The following is a 13,695-nucleotide window of genomic DNA, read 5'->3' as shown; positions in this document are numbered from 1 at the left end:
TTGGAAAACCCTACTAAAATTCCTGACAATGGACTGAACAGTAAATGTCTAAAATTTGAGGCGTCTGAAGGAGCAAGGAAAGCTAGTAAAGCGTTAAAAAAATTTCAGACTTCTATTTGACGAAAATATATTGAATCACATAATAATTAAAAGCAATAGATGTGCTCTTCAAAAAAATTTGAATCTAAATTTGAGAGAAGAAGAACTTCAAGTTTTTATTGAAATTCTCTTACTTTCTGGTTATGGAAAATATCCAAACAAGCTCTTATATTGGTCAAGTGAAGATAATGTACTACGGCTAATTCAAAATAGTATGCAACTAAAACGTTTTGAAGCTATTTTACTATTTATTCATTTCAAAGATAATTGAGACCATTTCTAGAGAGGCTATGAAAAAATTTTCAAAATCATGGTGGTCTGGGAGAACATGTATCCAATAATGAAAATATGGTTCCATATTATGATAAATACTTTGCTAAGCAATATGCAGGGTGTCTCAACTTTTAGTGATTAAACTTTAACAACGATTTTTACATAGAAAAATAATCGTAGTTTGCTATACAGAGTGTAACTTAAATGATGTCATTAATTTTAAGGTGTGATTCCTTGTCATATTTTATAACAAATGTTCATATAAACATGTGTCCTAACTTGCATCGTTTTCGAGATACAGGGTGTCAAAGTTTTATTAAAAAATCGATTTTTTTTAATTATTCAAAAAGCTTTGCGCCGATTTTGATCAAACTTAACTTGTTTGTTAACATTAATAAGGGGCTACATTTGATGTTATTACATTTAAAATAATAATTCCAGTGGCGTCGCAAATAGTTGCCTGATTGATATTTATGGTGTGATTATTGTAAGCCACCGTTTTTTCTTAATTTGATATTTGTATCAGATTAAACAATTAAAAATACAACTTTCTTGTCCTTTGACTTTTTTTGTGACTCGCTTAATTTTTGGGAAAAAAATAAAAACTTGAGCTTGAAATCACACCATAAATATCAATCAGGTAACCATTTGCGACGCCACTGGAATTATTATTTTAAATGTAATAACATCAAACATAGCCCCTTATTAATTCTAGCAAACATGCCAAATTTCATCAAAATCGGCGCAAAGCTTTTTGAATAATTAATAAAAAATCGATTTTTTAATAAAACTTTGACACCCTGTATCTCGAAAATGGTGCAAGTTAGGACACATTTTTAAATGAACATTTTTTCATAAAATGAGCATTAAAATTTTCATAAAAAATTACAAATTTATTAATTTCTCATACACCGATTGATATATTTTATTGCAATTTTGTAGGCGTTTCTTACACCAAACAATTAATTTTTTGAAATAAAATATAATATCTGATTTCAACAGTCGCGTACGCACGGGCACTACCTTGAATATACAGGGTGTTACTTTTTAATTACTACCGTAATTTCAAGGGCGAACTCCTGAACCAAATTCAAATAAAAAAGTTCATATAAACATCTATCCTAGAAAGTCTGGTTTTCAAGATACAGGATGTCAAAGGTAAAAAAAAATGTTTTTTATTAATATCTTAAAGATCCTTTTGCCAATTTTGTTGAAATTTAGCTCTGTTGTTCATTGTAATAAGACGCTAAGTTAGCACTAACATGATAATTGTGAGTTCCAGTGGCGTTCCGAGGGGCAGTCTTACGAATAATCTTGACAAAAAAAGTGTATGCTACTGATTTTTTAAAAGGTTTTGTGTGTTTTTTTAGAGTAAAGCTAAAATACAACTTTTTCGTTTCGTGTTATTATTTCGTATCTTATTTCGTTTTCGAGGAAAAATATACAAAACCACTTTATTGCATATCGAAAAACTATTAAAATAAAACCAAGTTAACTTTATTCGTTGCTAGAAAATGTTGTTTTATTGTTATGAACATGATGTTTTTGACTTTTCGTGAATTTTTTTTTTCTCTGGTTAAAAGGTAGAGTGTGCTATTAAAAAATGGTAAATAATTATTCCAATTTGGAGATGACACAAATGCATTTCTTTTATGGTCGTGCTGATGATAATGTCGCAGAGGCCCGGCGACTATCACGAAAGGTACCCTGATCGTGTCCTTCCAGACAGAAAAATATTCATAAACATATATCGTCGTTTATCTGAATCTGGCAATTTTTATTGTAATACCTCCAGGGGAAGACCTCTTACAATTCGAACTCCGGCAGTTGGGGAGGCTGTCTTACATGCGATCGAAGAGATTCCAGCAACTAGTACACGGAAAATTGGTAGAGAATTAAATATTTGTCATCAATTGGTATGGGAAATTCTAAGAAATTCTTTGATGTATCCTTACCATGTACAAAGAGGTCAAGCACTTCTTCCAGGAGATTTTGAACCGCGAGAAATATCCCTTAATCCTAGGAACCGCTGACCATAAGATGTCGACTATGCATTTGTGCTCTATAAAACTACTTGCAGCATTATAACAGTAACATTAAGTCTGTGTAAAAGCTAATTGCTGTTCGTCTTAATTGTTCGCTCTAGTTTTAAGCCATAAACTCTATTTTATAATATTATTCTCTTAAATCCGAAAAATAAAGGTTTTTAAAAGTGATTCTCATTTAACCCTCACTTAATTCGCGTACGCAATTTTGTAAATGGTATCATGAAAGACTTGCAGAAAATCCCCACTTTGGTTCCATCATGTTTACGGACGAAGAACATTTTTCCAAAAATTCAATAATTAATTTCCACAATAATCACAACTGGGCCCAAGAAAATCCTCATGCTATTAGAGAAACACATTTTCAGAAACAATTTTTCCTCAACATTTGGATCGGTATCATAAGTGACTATTTAATTGGACTTCTTTTTACCAGACCTTAATGTACAATCTTAGAGTAACTTTCTAGAAAATGATTTACCTTTGCTTTTTGAAGATGTTCCTCTTCAGTTATGGCAACAACATTGGTTCATGCATGATGGTACTCCAACCCACTTTAGCATATTGGCTCGTAAATATTTGGACTGAGCATACCAAAATTGGTAGATAGGTCAGGAAGGGCCACAATTCTGTCCACCTAGGTCACTTGACTTAAACAGTATAGATTTTGATTTGTGGGGGCACCTAAAATGATTAGTTTATGTTACTCTAATTGAGACAGTAGAACAACTAAAAAATTGATTTTTTGACGCATATGAAACTATACGTAATACTCATGGAATTTTCGAAAGAGTTCGTTACTCGATAAAAAAAAAGAGGAGAAGACTGAATAGAAGCGGGAGGTTTCCAACGTTTTTAATGGTTATTTTATTAAATTTTTATTATTTTTTGTGTATTACATTGTAAAAATGGCTTACTGTACAAAGAATAAAATTAACTTAATTTTATTTTAATAGTTTTTCGTTTTGCAATAATGGGATTTTGTATTTTTGTCCTCGAAAACAAAGTAAAATACGAAATAATAACAAAAGACGAAAAAGTTGCATTTTTAGCTACTTAGCCCGAAAAAATGACAAAACCTTTTAAAGTCAATTGGCCAGGAAAAAGATCCATATCCTCTTTTATAAATATTGTAAAGTTTGTGGTTTTGAATAATTTTTATTTTTTATATATTTCTTTTCATGAGTACATGTTACTCTATATTGGTGATACATTACAAAGTATGTAATTTATTCATTAAATATTTGGCGATAATATATTGAAATTCAACACTACCACTCTTATTATTTTGACCACAACTGTATGTAAATACAGTAGCGGACAAAAGTGGAGCAATAAACATATTCTTGAAAATATTCAAGGTTTGTTACGACTTATTCATAAATTAGTAATATCAAAATTATGTTAGGATATCTAGAAATAAAGCTTCAAAAAATTATAAGTTTATTCCTGAATTCAAGGCATTTAACAACAAAAACGAATAAATGTGGCGGACAAAAGTAGAGCAACATATGAAATTTTGAATCATTATGAAAATTTTCACCAATACTTAGTAGCATTGCCATTGTTTTTAATAACTTCAATGCATCTATTCCTCACAGACTTTATTAATTTATTGATGGTTTTCTTCTGAAATGGAATTCCATGCAGTTGAAATGGCGGTGAATAATTCTACGGATTTTCTAAAGTTTTGTGGATTCTCTGTCCTTATCTTACGGTTTACTATCTCTCATAAGTTCTCTATTAGATTAAGGTCGGGACTTTGGGCAGGCCACTGCATTACATTTACCCGTTGCTCTTTCAAATATTTTTTTATTATTTTCGCAGTATTCTTCGGGTCATTGTCATGTTGAAAAATCCATGACAATGACAAGTTTTCCTCTGCAAACGGAAGCATATGATCCGTTAATATCTCCAGATATTTAAACCGGTCCATAATGCCCTCTATTTTTATCAATGGTCCCATTCCAAACCCGGAAAATGATCCCCACACTAATACGTTACCCCCACCAAATTTAATTGTGCCTTTAATGTACTTTGGCTTGTACCTTTCATTTGGAGGACATCTGACATATCGAATTCCATCCGAGGAATACAAATTAAATTTACTCTCATCGGAGAATAGCACACTTTTCCATTTTTCGAAACTCCAGTTAAGATGGTCATTTACAAAACAGAACCGGGCCATCCTGTTCTTCTTAGAAATGAAGGGTTTTTTAGCGGGTCTGCGGGCATTCAAACTTTTTTCTTGTAAGTGTCTTCGAATCAATCTTACAGAAGCACCAAAGTCACTACATTCCTGCGTAATCTCAACTGCTGTGTTATATGAATTCCCTTTCGAAATGTTCACAATTTTATTGTCTTGAATTCTTGTTGCCTTTCGAGGACGACCTGTTTTTGGAGGACTCACTACACTTTTGTTAATCTTGTAGGCACTCAATACTCTACAGATTATAGAGCGACTAAGATTTAATTCTCTAGCAATATCACTCTGGGACATTCTAGATTCAAATTTGAAAACAATTAATTGTTTCAGTTGTACTGAGAGAGATTTACCAAGAGGCATATTTGCTGGTTTTCACCAATAATACTAAACACAATAACTCAAAAGTGTTTGATAAAAAAAGACGCCAAAAGAATTTTTATATATTGTTACTCTACTTTTATCCGCCACATTTACTCGTTTTTGTTGTTAAATGCTTTGAATTCAGGAATAAACTGATCATTTTTTGCAGCGTTATTTCTAGATATTCTAACATAATTTTGATATTACTAATTTATGAATAAGTCGTAACAAACCTTGAATCTTTTCAAGAATATGTTTGTTGCTCCACTTTTGTCCGCTACTGTACATTTTTATTCTGCTCTTGTAAATATACTAAACAATGTACAAAAACCCAGTTGATTTTGCTTATCTGTCCGAAAATTTGTTCTATTCCTTTTAAGACATTCCAAAAGTAAAACAACAAAATCGTATTTTAACACTCTATTAGTGACAAGTGCATTTCTGAATCTGCATACTGGTTATTTTTGTTTAATTTAACGGTACATAATGCCTTCTGGTCGCAATTTGTCAATTTATATCCGAAGTTTGATTATTTCAAAGTGGCGGTTGGGTATGAAACAAATAACCATTGCAAACCAATTGCAACTGAATCGAAGTATTGTTTCTCGTACAATTAAATATTTTTCAATTCAAGGAACTGTTGCGAATAAATCAAAATCTGGACGGCCAAGAAAAACCAGGCAAAAAATGGACTAAAGAATTGAAAGTGTGTCCCGGGAAGATCCATTTCGCTCTGCAATGGATATAAAAAAAAAGTTGGAGCTTGCTGATGTTTCTGTTAGTACTGTTCGAAAACGTCTAACAGAACGCAAACTATTTGAAAGAAAACCGGCCAAAAAACCATTTATTTCCTCGAAAAATAGACGATGTCGCCTGAGATTCGCTGAAGAGCACATTAATTGGATAATGGAAAAATGATAAACAGTACTTTTTTCGAGCAAAAGCAAATTTAACTTGCATTCAAGTGATGGTATTTGCTGGGTACGTCGTCGTGTTAACAAGAAATTTGATCCAAAATACCCTCGTGGCACCATAAAACATGGACGAGGAAATGTGATGGTGTGGAGATGTTTTTCGGGAACTGAGGTCGGTCTACTGATTAAAATTGATGGGATAATGGACCGATTTCAATATTTACGAATTATAAGAGACACAATGGTGCCATTCACCGAAGAAAATTTGCCATTGCCGTGAGAATTTCAACACGACAACAACACTAAGCATACTGCTGAGGTGATAAAACAATTTTTTACGGACCGTAGCATTCGTATAATGAAATGGCCTGCCCAGAGCCTAGATTTAAACCCCATAGAGATCTCTGGGAAATCATTGTCCGTAAAGTAAGACAGGAAAACCCACAAAAATATCAAAATTGTGACCAGATCTTCGACATCATTGTTCGAATTTGGAATTCCATATCAGAATCAACCCTTATGACATTATTGGAATCTATGAGTCGTGGATGTACTGAAGTGATAAAAAATAAAGGCTATACTACAAAATATTAAATATAATCTAAATATAAATGCATTTAGTTATATGTTGCTCTACTTTTGAAACCTATGTAAGAAATATTTTGTAATTTAAACTAGAACTGTTACTTTTCTTTTAAATTTTGTTGATTATTATTATTGGTTAATAAATTCATTCAACTTAGTAATAAAATTTTGAGAACCATTTAACCTCTTTTAAGGATATTAATATAATTTAATTTGTTTCTTTACTTTTGACTGATATTATACAATACTTTCATTTCAAAATGAACCACCCTAAACAACTCTTGAATGATCTATTGTTTTAATCTTTCCAAAAACACGTCAATTGAAATGTCGAGGGGAAAACTTTTTGAGCTTATGTCCAATTCCCTATCTTCATCTCCTTGAGCAGGGGGCGACTCACCCCTAAAATCTTAAATGGAATGGGGGCTCGAGTGATACCTCATTTTAAAGGGCATGCAAAGACCTTTTCAGCTCATTCCGTTTAGCCATTCCAAAATGGCAGCCACTTGAATTTAGCGATTTTTACAACGAAAAAATTATTTTATCAAATGTTCAAAATGCAACCCGTTATTTTAGAGACAATAACCCTAAAGAAATACCAAATACCTTGCATTCTTTTGATATCAACGCAACAAACACTAGTTTTTAGGACTACTTAGCACTATTTTAACGTTACTGTTAAAATATTCATTTATCAGATAGTTTGAAATTATTATTTAAAATGGTGTACACTTTGATCCATTGAGGAGCAATAGATTGGCCAGCAAGATCTCCAGATCTTACTCCCCTCGACTTTTTCCTTTGGGGTTACTTAAAATCTAAAGTGTATAAAACTCCAATTGAAAGTATTCAAGAACTGAAAAACGAAATAACACCGGAATGCAGAGGTATTACCAGACAAACTTTCATTACTGTTCGCAAAGAATTTGAAAATATACTTTATTATTGTCTCGAAAATAACGGGTCGCATTTTGAACATTTGATAAAATAATTTTTTCGTTGTAAAAATCGCAAAATTCAAGTGGCTGCCATTTTGGAATGGCTAAACGGAATGAGCTGAAACTTCGTAGATGAAAAGGTCTTTGCATGCCCTTTAAAATGAGGTATCACTCGAGCCTCCATTCCATTTAAGATTTTAGGGGTGAATCGCCCCCTGCTCAAGGGGATGAAGATAGGGGATTGGACATAAGCTCAAAAAGTTTCCCCTTCGACATCTCAATTGACGTGTTTTTTGAAATTTTAAAACAATAGATCATTCAAGAGTTGTTTAGGGTGGTTCGTTTTGAAATGAAAGCACTGTATGTATGTATAGATTCCAAATATGTATACTCAGGAAAATATAATAAGCAAGAAAAAGTTTAGTTTAGGTGGTGATGTTGTTTTAACATTATTGGATCAAGTAAATGTTCCATCAAATCAAGGTTATAAACTACATTTTGACAATTGCTTCACCGGTTTGCGCTTACTGGCTCATTTGACTAACATAAAATACTGTACCACAGGCACAATTTGGGAAAACAAATTGGAAAAATGCCCTGTAAAATCATAAAAATTTTGGAATAAAGAATGAAGGGGAAGTTTTACATTTTATACAAATGATAAAGTTGTATTGATACAGTGGAAAGGCAATAAGGTTGTTTCAGTGGTACCGAACTTTCAAAAAAATTCCATTGGGTCTGTTTCGCGGTGGTATCGAGTGTCTCGGTAAAAGAAAAGTATAAGTTAACTGACAATTGTGGCCAGCTACAATAAAGATTTGGAACGAGTAGACAAAATAGATGGCCTAATAGCAGTTTACAGAACTAGAATTCGGCAAAGAAAATGGTACTAGTTATATTCGCAGGCAAACGCAACACAATCACATTCCACATTTTAATTCCAAAATTCGTTTCAAAGTAGCAGTTTCCATAAAACTACTAACTTGCATTCCCCTGGGAACCCGCATTTTTATCCTTCATAGTGTTGACCTCATTCGTATTATTTAGTAAAATGGTTAGTTATGACTTCATTGGGAATAAACATTTCTTTTTTTTAATCGAATTTTCTGAGTCACAATTTATAACTTACTAGCCATTATTCGCATATTTTCTGGATGCTTCTGTGGCCAATGGTTGGCTTCTGATGAAAAAAATAAGGACGATAAAAATACAGAAAGTTTGTTGACTTTTATGAGATACATAGCCCTTGCATTGCTGAAATCATTTGGCATTAAGGCTCAACAAGGACGAATATCTCAACCTATTACAGATGTCAGATATGATAATATTGGACAATATTATCATATACGAGCTCTAACAACTAAATGTTAGGACAAGCTCTGATGTTGAAAATAATACTCTGGCTTATTCAAACGACTCAAGTATTTTCTTTTTTACTTAAATATTGATATAATTATAATATATTATATAATTATACAGGGTGTCTCTAAAAGGTCTTTACAACACTCTACCATAGGTAGCTGAGATAAAAATAAAACGATTTAACCACATTTGCCTTAGTCCAAAAGTTGATAATCACCAAGCTACAGGGTAGCAAAGTTGAAATGTAAAATTCAATTTTTAGCCATAATTATTAAATGGCAAGAGGAAAACTCATGAAATTTTTTACAAGGGGGTTTTTCGGGATGAGGAATTCATATCTACAAACAAAATTTCGGTAAATCGCAGAGAGCCCAAGTATACGCATTAAGTACTTGTTTAGGTCCTTCAAACTTTTTTGTTTTTAACGGTAAACCAGTTTTGGATGAAAAAACGTATTTGCGCGGTATTTTTGCTTAAAAAAGGTATACCTTAATCTAGTCGCTAACTGCAATCATTTTCGAGAGAAACGCTTGTAAAGTAAATGGAAAGGAATGTAATTTTCTAAATTTTTATTTTTTAATGTTAAAAATAACATTAAAAAATTACTTAAGTAACTGTTCAAAATGCCCACCATTTACACGCACACAAAAATAATATATACAGGGTGTTCCGTGAAGAATGCGCCAAAAAGGAATCTTATAATCTAGACATTAAAATAATAAGATTTAACCCAACTTGCCTCATGAAAATGTTATTCGTTTAGGATATACAGGGCGTTAAAGTTAATTTTTGTATTTGAATTTATTTAAGTAAATCGAATAGTTTTGAAGATATCTTGTTCAAATTTTGAATCTATGTTTTTTTTAAGACCGGTAAAATGAATATTTCATGAAATTTGGGTTTCGAAAAAGAGGGCGCTAGTTGCAGCCTATAGGGCGCACATTTATGTCCATATTTTTTTACAAATGCAATAATTGTGATTTTAAGAGGTATTTTTGATAGATCTATCATTTCTAAAGATAAAAGGTATACCTCATTTATTTCGCTAATCCAAGCCATTTTCGAAATATGGCGAATTTAAATTTCCATAACGTGTCTAAGTAAGTGCTCGATATTAAGTAAAAACAATTTATTAATAACAATTATTAATTTATTGAAACAGTATATTTTATTTTAGCAAGTGTGAAAAATGTCCACCATTTACTTGAATGCATTTTCGTACTCCTTTTATTAAGTGTTGTCTTATTCTAAATAAATAACCGTCACTATTTTTAATCACTGTGGCGGCATCCTGGATGCGTTGAAATAATTGGTCACGCGTATTTATCTCTGTATCATAAACTAAGGATTTCATGTATCCCCATAACGAGAAATCCATTGGGTTGAGGTCGGGACTACGAGCTGGCCAAGGTACATCACTTCCTCGTCCAAACCATCCATTAGGAAATTGTCTATTCAAAAAATTACGAACTACAATGGGGTAATGTGGAGGAGCGCCATCATGTATAAAGATGATATTTTGTCTTAACTTCAGCGGTACGTCTTCAAGTAAATTTCCTAATTCAGTTCTTAAAAACTCTAAATATTGTTCTGCATTAAGCCTTGCAGGTAATTGAACAGGTCCAATTATGAAATCGTCCAAAATTCCACACCACATATTAATAGAAAATTCATATTGAAAGTGATGCTCTTTTACTACTTTTGGATTCTCAAAGTCCCAATAATGGCTGTTTCTCCAGTTGAAAACACCACGCCTTGTAAAAGTTGCTTCATCGGTGAATAAAACTGAATTAATAAAAGTTGGATCTTGATTTTGGCGATCAATAATTGTTTGACAAAATTGAAGTCTTGGTAATAGATCGTGTTCCAGTAAATTTTGTACTGGAGTAAAGTGATACGGATGTAACTTTTCTTGTTTTAAAATTCGAAAAACTGTTGTTTGTTTTACTCCAGTAGCTCTTACCAACTGCCTAACGCTTTTTTGGGGGTTTTCTGCAACGCGAACTAACACTTCCTCTTCTAGGTCAACAGAAATTGTCTTAACGGGTCCATGTTCACATTTAGGGCGAAATGATCCAGTTTCTCCTAACCTGGTAAATAGTCGTTGAAAAATATTACGATCCGGTTGTTTCCTATTTGGGTATTTTTCTCGATAGCGTCTTGCGGCGGCACGGCTATTATAATTTTCTTCAGCGTAAACACAAATCATGTCTCTCATTTCATAATTAGAAAAATCATTATGCCTAGGCATTTTTAAATAAATAGTACTTGAATATTAATACAAATCAAAATAAACCACTTACTATTTGCAGTTGATTTTCAGTCGATTGACAACATGACATTTTTTCAATTGTTTTCAACAATCCTGCAAACCCTACTTACGAGTGTATTAATAAAATGTTATGCTCTTACTTAGACACGTTATGGAAATTTAAATTCGCCATATTTCGAAAATGACTTGGATTAGCGAAATAAATGAGGTATACCTTTTATCTTTAGAAATGATAGATCTATCAAAAATACCTCTTAAAATCACAATTATTGCATTTGTAAAAAAATATGGACATAAATGTGCGCCCTATAGGCTGCAACTAGCGCCCTCTTTTTCGAAACCCAAATTTCATGAAATATTCATTTTACCGGTCTTAAAAAAAACATAGATTCAAAATTTGAACAAGATATCTTCAAAACTATTCGATTTACTTAAATAAATTCAAATACAAAAATTAACTTTAACGCCCTGTATATCCTAAACGAATAACATTTTCATGAGGCAAGTTGGGTTAAATCTTATTATTTTAATGTCTAGATTATAAGATTCCTTTTTGGCGCATTCTTCACGGAACACCCTGTATATTTATTCAAAAATTATGTATTCTAAACAAGAAAAAAATAGAAATACTCAATTTATACCAAAGCGGCAACAGTTTCAGAAATGTACGGGATTTATTTGCAGCAAAATTTCCAAAAAAACCTATACCTGCCATAGAAATTATTCATTACAATATAAAATCGTTTAACTCAGAAGGTTGTATAGTTCATTTAAACAAAAAAAGTCTTAATGTCCTCTCACATATCCTTACTAAAGAAATGAAACTGAATATTTTATGTTTTGTGGAAGAAAATCATATCACATCTTTGAAGCAAGTAGCTGAATATTTTGCAATTTCAAAATCATCTCTACGTAAAAAAGTTCAAATATAAAGCTTACAAATATTTTAATCATCAATTATTTTACTCAATGTAAATGTACTCAAAAATACAATAATTTACTCAATGAAAATGGGAATATTTTAATAAAAATTCGTTTTACTGATAAAGCATCTTTTTCCCTAAATGGTTGTGTGAATTCTCAAAATTATAAATAAGAACTTATTTTGATTTGGTGTATCTCACTACATCTACATTTTTTATTACTCCTTAGGTACTAGTCAAATAAAAATGTCCATCTACAAAATTTAACCCACACAATATAATGCGAGAGTCAACGTTTAGATCAGCATAATTGGTGATTTCCTTATTGGACTATTTTTTATTCAAGGAAATCTCAATGCAACTAAATTATTGGATCTTCTTCGAAATCAAATGTTGCCAGAGATTGCTAATTTAAATATTGAAAATCTGTGGTTTCAAATGGATGGTGTTCCCCCCATTCTACAAATGCTATTAGAGATTTACTAAATCAGTTTCCGAATAGGTGGATAGGTAGATTTGGACCAATTTTATGGGCACCCAGATCTTCTGACCTTTCTCCCAATGATTTTTTTTTGGGGCTACCTTAAATCTAAGATTTATAATAACGTTCCAATTCAAAATTTGGAAGAATTAAAACAGCGAATATGCAACACTTGTAACGAAATAAATCCCAATTTTCTAAGAAATTCTGTGCAAGAATTTGAAAACCGCCTTGCCTATTGTTTGGAACAAGAAGGAGGGCACTTCGAACATTTATTATAAATTTTTAATTTGTTTCATCTTAAACATTGTTGTTTCAATTAAAATTTGAATTTTTATCACATAAATATTATTTTGTACCGATTAGCAGCTTAATGTCGTTAAACGAAAGAAAAAGAATAACTTTTTAATAATAAATTATTGACTTTGACGTTAAATTAAAAAACATTTGAAGTTTTAAATATTCGCTGTGTAATGTTAATTGTTTGCGTTCCAATGCATTGAGGTGTGTTTTTTTACATTGGACATAAGATATTAACATGGTATGTTCAGAGATAAAAAAACCTCACGGTATAATATATTAAAAAAATACGGTGAATTTGCCAACGTAAATGTCTAAGGCAAAAGTTCAGGAAGACCGAAAGTTGTTTCTCAAAGAAATTTAAGAAATTTAGTTCAAATTTACAAGTCTTCTAGGAGAAGTGCTCTGAGAGAAATTACAGTTCAATGGAACGAAACCTCTAGATTAGATATTTCTAGAGAATGCTGCTGCTAATATATTCATAAATGTAGTTTAGGGTTTTACAAGATAAATAAAGTCTTATGTGATTCACCAAATTGGCATCAGTTCGTGTTTAGGCTAAAGAAAAACTACTTCTGACAGAAGCTCAGAAAAAAAACTGTACAATTGGGCCAACTCTAAACTGATATGGTAAGAAAATGAATGGAACAAAATTATATTTAGCGATGAGGAAATTTGATGTATGTGTTGGAGACCATCGCAAACGAATAATAAAAAATAAGAAAGAAGCCTTCCATAAGGGCTGCTTAAAAAGGGTTGTTAAATTTCCCAAAGGACTTATGGTTTGAACATGTATATCAACGAATGGCTTGGGCTTTTTACAATTTATAGATGATAATATAAATACCCAAAAATATCAAACAATTCTTTAAAATTCACTTTTGCCTAGTGCAGAACGATTATTCCCCAATAAAGATTTTATTTTTCAACAAAACGG

The 13,695-nt window shown here is 31.8% G+C and overlaps 1 long non-coding RNA gene across 1 annotated transcript in view; it reads right to left on the bottom strand.

Moving 5' to 3' along the window:
• LOC136416445 (uncharacterized) overlaps positions 1–13,695 on the bottom strand; it is a 63,279-nt gene that overhangs the window by 27,691 nt on the left and 21,893 nt on the right. Inside the window, exon 2 of the long non-coding RNA XR_010752705.1 lies at positions 2,899–3,101. This is a non-coding gene — a long non-coding RNA (uncharacterized lncRNA). The remainder of the gene's footprint in view (positions 1–2,898; positions 3,102–13,695) is intronic.

Source organism: Euwallacea similis, chromosome 23 (assembly GCF_039881205.1).
Source record: "Euwallacea similis isolate ESF13 chromosome 23, ESF131.1, whole genome shotgun sequence".
NCBI lineage: Eukaryota > Metazoa > Arthropoda > Insecta > Coleoptera > Curculionidae > Euwallacea > Euwallacea similis.
Note: the sequence above shows the minus strand (reverse complement) of the source record. Positions and strands in the feature narration are given on the sequence as shown.